This window comes from Pongo pygmaeus, chromosome 8 (genome assembly GCF_028885625.2).
Source record: "Pongo pygmaeus isolate AG05252 chromosome 8, NHGRI_mPonPyg2-v2.0_pri, whole genome shotgun sequence".
NCBI classification, from domain to species: Eukaryota; Metazoa; Chordata; class Mammalia; order Primates; family Hominidae; genus Pongo; species Pongo pygmaeus.
In genome coordinates this window covers 52,281,022-52,289,878 of record NC_072381.2, presented here as the reverse complement: position 1 = coordinate 52,289,878, position 8,857 = coordinate 52,281,022, and the positions used below count along the sequence as shown (strand labels likewise).

The 8,857-nt window shown below is 45.6% G+C and overlaps 1 pseudogene; it reads left to right on the top strand.

Moving 5' to 3' along the window:
- Nucleotides 1–4,211: 4,211 nt before the first annotated feature.
- Nucleotides 4,212–8,176, top strand: LOC129006206 (procathepsin L-like; annotated as a pseudogene).
- The last annotated feature ends 681 nt before the right edge of the window (nt 8,177–8,857 follow it).

The window sequence follows — 8,857 nt, the reverse complement described above, 5'->3', positions numbered from 1 at the left end:
AGATACAAAATAAAGGGTGAGGTCAGTTTCCTTTCTAAAAACTTAAATGCATGTCAGGCAAGTAGGGCTTAGAAAAGAGTTTACCCTCCTTCACCTCTGTCACCTCATCCCTGCTTCCAACCTCCATCACTTGTTTGGCAAACTGGACTCTGGGAGCCAGAAGGCACCAGAAAAAGTGGAATGTGAGCCTGCAGGCCATTAAGGTGAGGCCCCGAGGATCCCCCGGGGCCAGTCCCTCCACTTTGATGCGGATAAGCCTCAGCTAGTGTCAAGTTGAGAGGAGAAAAAGACAGGTGAGTCACTGTTAAAGAAACAGGTTCACATACGTAGGTCTAAAAGCACTGCAAGTAGTTCTTACAGTGGGGAGAGCAATTGTGCTCAACTCTGAATCCAGCACAAGGAAGTGGGAATTATAGTCAAGGAGGAGGATGGGGGTTAGCAGATAGGAAATGACTACAAGGGAACATCAAGGGTAAGGGAGGATTCTGGCTAAAGTGACCTAACGAGATTCTCGCTGAGCACAGGCCAAGGTTATCTGACATCAGCTGCGGGATGGTGGGGAATGAGGACCCTGATCAGTATATGGTGGATGGGGATTCCTGCTAGCTAAACTGACTTAGCAGGGTAATTTGCTAAAACTGAATTTTACAAAAAGTGCACAGATGGGTTTAGCAGAAGATTCAGAAGGCTGACTAATGTATGGTCAAACAAACAATTTCTGTCACCACACAGAATGCATGCTCCAGGGACCATATTGGGCCTCAGCATCTTTCTACCCCACCAGCTTCCAGGAGGGCATTTTGTCCTGGGCCTCCTGGGTGTTTCCTTGCCTGATCATTTCTAGGAGACAAGAGACTTGCACTTTATCATCTAGGATAAATTCAGTGTCAGATTTTTAAGCCTAAATCAGGTGACAGTGCTTCAGTGACAATCTCAGTTATTTAAAAAGTGAGGTTCATTCATTCACCAGTTCTAAAGGTGCACATAAGACATTCTTTTTTGTTGTTGTTGTTTTTACAAAATAATTGAGACCAAGTTAAAAGAAAAAGAATGAAAAAAATCAAGCAACCCGAATCCATTATATAATCTCTTCAAAACCCCAAACCAGGGAAATCTTCTCAATATAAATTTCAGAACTTTTGTTGATCACTGACTGCAGTCTGGTGGTTTATACTTATTTTCTTGTGTCCTGTTTCCTCCCTTCTCCCACCCCCAGCCCCTCAGCAGTTGCTGCCTTCCTTTCTTGGTCTCATTGTCCTCAAATCAGACCTGCAGGTATGTCCCAAGTGCTACTAACCTTCACCCTCATATCCACAGGATCCCCTGAGAACCCAGCTTCTATTATTGAGAACTATCCCACCTGATGACTAAGGAGTCTGATCTTTATTCAGAATCATTGCTAAGATACCAGAGGAAATAACATGTGAGAGTCTAGTATAGAACTCACAGTTCTGATCTGAGGAAATAACAATTGCTTATTTGAATCACTGTATTTTCTATTTCTATATATATATATATATTTTTTTTTTTTGAGATGGAGTCTTGCTATGTCTCTCAGGCTGGAGTGCAGTGGTGCAATTTTGGTTCACTGCAACCTCTGCCTCCCAGGTTTGAGCCATTGTCCCTGCCTCAGGCTCCTGAGTAGCTGGGATTACAGGCGCCCACCACCATGCCTAGCTAATTTTTGTAATTTTTTTTTCTTTTTGAGACAGAGTCTCACTCTGTTGCCCAGGCTGGAGTGTAATGGTGCCATCTCACTCAATGCAACTTCTGCCTCCCTGGGTTCAAGCAATTCTCCTACCTCAGCCTCCTGAGTAGCTAGGATTACAGGCACCCGCCACAATGCCTGGCTAATTTTTGTATTTTTAGCAGAGACAGGGTTTCGCCATGTTGGCCAGACTGGCCTCGAACTCCTGACCTCAGGTGATCCACCCGCCTTGGCCAACCAAAGTGCTGGGATTACAGGCATGAGCCACCACGCCTGGCCTATATTCCTATTTCTATTCACAATATCTCCTACACAGTGTTTTCCTATTCTATGGGGAGAAATCAGGCAGATGGCAGAAGACGCAGGTCAGATCTCAGGAAGAGTTTCTATGGCCTCCAAACAAGCATTTATTGATTACAGATGTAGGGGTGAATATTACGAACATGGGGAGATGTCCCACGAGGTTAGCTCCTATGCTACCTAATGCACCAGGCAGCTTGTCCATAACTTAGTTTAAATACATCTGTCAGGCTCCATGCCCACTTGTGTAAAAGCAAGATTACCGAGGTAATCTTAGATTTTAAAATGGAAAACTGGGCCTCACAAAAGCAGTTGGGAAAGTTACCTGGAGATTGTTTCTAAGGCAGTGCCCAACTGTACCAAGGAAAGGACAATAAGTACAAAGTCAGAGCTTCATTAACTCTTGATGATTGATTCATTCACTTACTTAATGCAAGACTTCAGGGGAGGAAGAATCGCTGAGTGGAGGAGACAGGAAACAATGCATTATGAAACGCCCATGGTCTCTGGATACCCACCTAGCCAGTTCCCACCCTCCTAGGGTCTGGTCTCGACCATCTCATCATGTGTTTTGAGGGTGCGTTTTCCTACCAGTTTTTTTTTTTTTTTTTTTTTTTTTTGTCTGCTGTTTTTTTGCTTTTGAGACAGGGTCTCCTCTCGCCCAGGCTGGAGTGCAGTGGTGCGATCTCGGCTCACTATAGCCTCAATCTTCCGGGCTCGGCGATGCTGGTGCCTCAACCTCCCGACTAGCTGGGACCACAGGCGTGGGCCACCACACTCGGCTAATTTTTGTATTTTTAGTAGAGACGGGGTTTCGCCAGGTTGCCCACGCTGTTCTCGAACTACTGGGCTCAAGTGACCTGCCTGCCTCAGCCTCCCAAAGTGCTGGGATTACAGGCATGAGCCACCAGCAACACGCCCAGATTCTTCTACACCCTTAATTGGGAGATAAGTCTTCTGCTTGCAGGCTGTGCGTTCTTCCAACCGGCCCCACCTTTGCTGTGGACTAAACAGGAACCACTGGACTAGAGTCCTCTGGCTCTCTGCCCCGCAGGAGATTTTAATCAAAAATTCTAGGCCTAAGGGAAAGCAGGGTTAGGCTGAAAATGCACACAGGGCTCCTGTAAACTTCTTTTCATAAACCACCCGCCCAGGGCATTAAATAGGGTACTTAGTTGATCCGAACCCTCCAGGGAGACCTACGACCCTTCTCTTCGTAGCCCCCAGCTCCCCTCCCCGGGTTCCACTGAGGCAAGGGGACTGTGCTGCTCCACATGCCAGGAGTCATCACGCCGGGAGGCCCCGCCCAGCAGCTGGCGCAGCCAATCGCAGCGTGAGCAAACGGTGGGGGCGGGCCTGCCTGGGCTGCAAGGGGGCAGGGGGGCCTAGGGGCTTTAGAGGTCAATTAGCTGCTTTCGGGCGGCCTTAGGCGACAGGAGACTCCTAGACCTAGCACCTGCCCACTGTGCCTGTCCACCTGTGGCTACTGCAGCTGAGACCCCAGTGGGCTAAGATTGGACAGGGGCCGCCAGGGACACAGCAAGTCCTTCAGCTCTGTGAGTGAGGGATTTTCGGGAGTGCCAGGCCGCAGTATTCCCAGGGCTGGTGGGGTGGGACAGGGAGGCTCGACCCCGGCAAATCAGGCAGAGGCGCGCCCCTTGCTCCCTGCAACATCGCCCACGTCCTGGGGCCACAGTGAGCATGAGCGGAGGGCGGGAGCCAGAGGCAGGGGACCTGGCGTGGGTCCCCAGCCCAAAGCCTGGGAAGCTGCCTTCCCTGGTGTGGGCGCGGACACTGGGGACTCTGGCTTCCGGTGGTTCGGCCACCTGATTCAGTTTATGCTCTGTGAGGGGAGTTGGAGTGTTGGCAGGACTGGCCCACCTGCAGGACTGCAGGACTGCAGGACTGCGGGAGCGGCGGTAGATAGGTGCTCTCCTTCCCAGTTTCTCCTGGAAAGACATTCAAGAACTGTTTCATTACAAGGGGCGTTTGGAAAACATACTTCACCTTCTGCTGTGTATTAGCCAAGAACAAGGTGTGAAGTGACTTCCCAATTATTGGGGATCCCTTTGTCCCTTCTTGAAATTAGATGTCTTCATTAGTGAGGTTTTGCCTGGATGACCTCAGCACAGTTGGTACGAAACGTGGGGCAACGGTTTCCTAGTATCCTGGTTGTTGCCTTAAGCTTCTCGCCCGTAAGGTACCTTCCTATCCTTTTCATAGCCTAAGTTATCATCCCATAAAACTGTTTCAACTCCTACAGCTCTGGACAGGCTGCTTTTCATTTTGGTGGGTCCATCCAACACCTCCACTTGTCCTGTTTTTCTCCAGCCACATCCTTGGCCTCTTCCACAGTCCTTAGGTAAATGCTTGGAAGAAGAATTTAAATCTTTTTATTCTACCATGGTGGCCCCAGTTTCTCAGGGGGCAGTAAAATGGCTTTTTAGGATCGGTCTAATCAGATCCTCATTTCTTTTCCCTTCCTAGATTTTTGAAACATGAATCCTTCACTCCTCCTGGCTGCCTTTTGCCGGGGAATTGCCTCAGCTGCTCTAACACGTGACCACAGTTTAGATGCACAGTGGACCAAGTGGAAGGCAAAGCACAAGAGATTATATGGCATGGTTGGTGGCATCTGAAACTGTCCAGGGGAACCCCAGAGAGATGGGCCTTGCTATCGGGATCATATGGCCAGAGAGTGGCTTCTAGAGGCTGGCTCCTACCAATAGCCTAACGCAATAACTTAATAGCACTGATTATGAGCACGATATAGGCATACACCCTTGTTGTGTCTCAGCTTGGAGAACATCTCCCAGAAGTGTCAAGCCTTCCCTGGACATGGTTACTCTTACATCTCTGTCTGAAGATTCACTTGGTTAGCATATGTTGGATTTTAATTAGAAATAAATAGCATTGGCAGGGCACGGTGGCTCATGCCTGTAATACCAGCACTTTGGGAGGCCGAGGCGGGCAGATCACAAAGTCAGGAGATCGAGGCCATCCTGGCTAACACGGTGAAACCCCGTCTCTACTAAAAAAAAAATACAAAAAGTTAGTGTGGTGGCAGGCACCTGTAGTTCCAGCTACTTGGGAGGCTGAGGCAGGAGAATGGTGTGAACCCGGGAGGCGGAGCTTTCAGTGAGCCGAGATCGTGCCACTGCACTCCAGCCTGGGCAACAGAGCGAGACTCCATCTCAAAAAAAAAAGAAAAGAAATAAACAGCATCAGTTACATGTTTGCCTTTAGAATGAAGAAGGATGGAGGAGAGCAGTGTGGGAGAAGAACATGAAGATGATTGAGCAGCACAATCAGGAATACAGCTGAGGGAAACACAGCTTCACAATGGCCATGAACGCCTTTGGAGACATGGTAAGTATGCTGTGGGCTGCCCAACTCTGTGCTTCCCCTCCTCAGTTCTTTACCAAATTAATCTCTTGCTTCTTAACATTTTATTTACTTTTCTTTGAAGACCAATGAAGAATTCAGGCAGGTGATGAATGGTTTTCAATACCAGAAGCACAGGAAGGGGAAAGAGTTCCAGGAACACCTGCTTCTTGAGATCCCCACATCTGTGGACTGGAGAGAGAAAGGCTACATGACTCCTGTGAAGGATCAGGTGAGACTGTGTTGGGTTCAGACCTGCCATCACCCCAGGAAAGCCAAGAAGCAATTGACATTTGTGCTATGGTAGACTGTGCAGCAACATGCAGTTCACTTTTTAAAGGAGTATTTAGATACATGAGCTGTTGTTAAAAGTCTTGCTCTGTGTGTGTGTGTGTGTGTGTGTGTGTGTGTGTGTGTGTGTGGATATCAGCTTTTTTATTCTCTTTTCAGGGTCAGTGTGGCTCTTGTTGGGCTTTTATTGCAACTGGTGCTCTGGAAGGGCAGATGTTCTGGAAAACAGGCAAACTTACCTCACTGAGTGAGCAGAATCTGGTAGACTGCTCTGGGCCTCAAGACAATGAGGGCTGCAATGGTGGCTTCATGGATAATTCCTTCCAGTATGTTCAGGAGAACGGAGGCCCGGACTCTGAGGCATCCTATTCATATGAAGGAAAGGTAAATGGAGCTCCTTTTCTTGCTGCCATTCCTGCTTTGTTTCACTGGGACACTTTCAGAGATAACAGACACTTTTCAGAATTCACGTTTTAGATGGTGGAATCTCTATCTGCAAAGTGACAGTGTTGTCATTATAAATTATAGCCTTTGCAGAGTTTTGTGATTACATGGTTAACATGCAGCTGTTCTTGCTTCTGTGTAACATGGAGGATATACAAACCATTCTACATATAATACAGATGTCTCCATTGTGAAAAATGTCTTACAGAAAGTAAACCTAGATGTCTTGCTGAAGAGAACTGAACTAATTTTCAGTTTCAAATTAACTATTAATAATAACATTTCACTTCCTTGGATGATTTGTAACAGTGTTTACTTGGAAATTCTATGCTGCAAACTGCTGAGTGTTGTGGTTCTGACTCACGTTCCCCAGGAGAAGGATGGTAGTAATCAAGTCGCCTCCCTCTTTACCTTTAAAAGGTTAAAACCTGTAGGTACAATCCCAAGTATTCTGCTGCTAATGACACTGGCTTTGCGGACATCCCTTCACGGGAGAAGGACCTGGCGAAGGCAGTGGCAACTGTGGGCCCCATCTCTGTTGCTGTTGATGCAAGCCATGTCTCCTTCCAGTTCTATAAAAAAGGTAAGCATCTTTCTTCATAGAAATTATTGCAGAAACAAAGTAAACCACCATGACACACCAGCATAATGGACTCTATACACGCAATAATCATACCCAATGCTTCTATTTGATATTACATTGAGCGTATCTCCATGAATACCTGTACTTCATAACTTTTTATAAATAGCTATGTTATTTATAGTATAGTTTAATTTACTTAAATATTCTCTAATTGTTGTATTCTTAGAATTTTTCCAAAGATTTTTACTTCTGTGATTAAATCTGAAAAGAGCCTTTTGAGTCAAGGATTTTGGTGTTCTGTGCTATTTTTAAGATTGATATTCTAGAGTAGAATTACAAGCTTAAAATGAGTGGTCTTTTATGCCTGTAGGAAAGTTTTTTTATGAGGGACTTATGCTAATTTCTATTTCTGCTAGTGGTGAATGACAGCCTGATCCCCTAGCCTTGATAACAATAGACCTTGTTAAGCCCGATCTGGACTGTGTGTCATTTCACTGATTTTAGAGATGCCTCCCTCCCTGTGGGTGACAGGGTGGGTTACTGTCAGGTGTCCTTGGGAACTTCTCACCCAGCCTTCATTTTATTCTCTCAGGAATTTATTTTGAGCCATGCTGTGACCCTGAAGGCCTGGATCATGCTATGCTGGTGGTTGACTACAGCTATGAAGGAGCAGACTCAGATAACAATAAATATTGGCTGGTGAAGAACAGGTATAAATTGCCAGAAAGACTTATAGTTGAAATTCAAAAGGGAATCCTTTTTTGCAATCAGTATTTACATACCACAAGCCCTTGATCACATTTCTGAAATCTCAGAAGTCATTATCCCCCTTAGGCAGAACACAGAATATTAATGATTGATTGTAACGTCAAGATACTGTCACGAGCATGCTGGGGATATTAATATGGTATTTGTACCATTGCATGTCTAAATTCTGAACATTTTCTTAATTCTGAAGCATATCTGGGTGGAAAGACATCCTATCCTTTTTCTGTTTCTGATTTTGCAGTTCTGTGAAACGTCACAGTTTTGGGTCTGGGATCAAAGTAATATGCAGGTTTTGACTCAAGAATTTATAAGGGATGAACAGGAACATTAGCATCTCCTGATTCTTTATGTTAAGCCTGTGGCTTCTGGCACACTGTTTAAGTTAATAACCCAATGTGCTTTATCCTTCCTCTGAAATGGAAAACCTGCTCTCCTTTCAGCTGGAGTAAAAACTGGGGCATGGATGGCTACATAAAGATGGCCAAAGACTGGAAGAACAACTGTGGAATTGTCACAGCAGCCAGCTACCCCACTGTGTGAACTGATGGATGGTGATGAGGAAGAACTTGACTGAGGATGGCACATCCAGAGGAGGAATTTATCTTCAATGTACCAGCCCCTGCTGTGTGGAATGCACACTTCAATCATTGAAGATCCAAGTGTGATTGGAATTCTGATATTTTCACACTGGTAAATGTTACCTGTATTTTAATTACTGCTATAAACATGTTTGTATTATTGATTCACTCACTTGTATTTTCATTTTAAAAGGATATATACAATTTTACCTGTTTAAATAAAATGTAATTTCAAATGTACTGCTGGGGCTTCTTTCTGTTTTGATGCACTGACTTTTTTGTGTAGTTGTATTAGTCTGTTTTCACGCTGCTGATAAAGACATACCCAAGACTGGGCAATTTACAAAAGAAAGAGGTTTAATGGACTCACAGTTCCACGTGGCTGAGGAGGCCTCACAATCATGACAGAAGGTGAAAGGCACGTCTCACATGGCAGCAGAAAGGAGAAGAAAATGAGAGTCAAGTGAAAGGGGTTTCCCCTTATAAAACCATCAGATTTCGTGAGACTTATTCCCTATTATGAGAACAGCATGGGAAAGACCTGCCCCCATGATTCAATTACCTCCCATCAGGTCCCCCCCACAACATGTGGGAATTTTGGGTGGAACACAGCCAAACCATGTCAGTAGTCAAGCATGAAACTGGGCTCTAAGCCATACCTGCTCTACCAGTGGTTCACTAGGAGGAACAGTGGGTGGCCTTCTGGCTCTTCTAGTAACAAATGTGCAGATCTCATGTCAGCTGCCCAGTGGTTGTGTCTGACCCAACTCTTGATTGAAGCAAAATATGACAAACGATCTA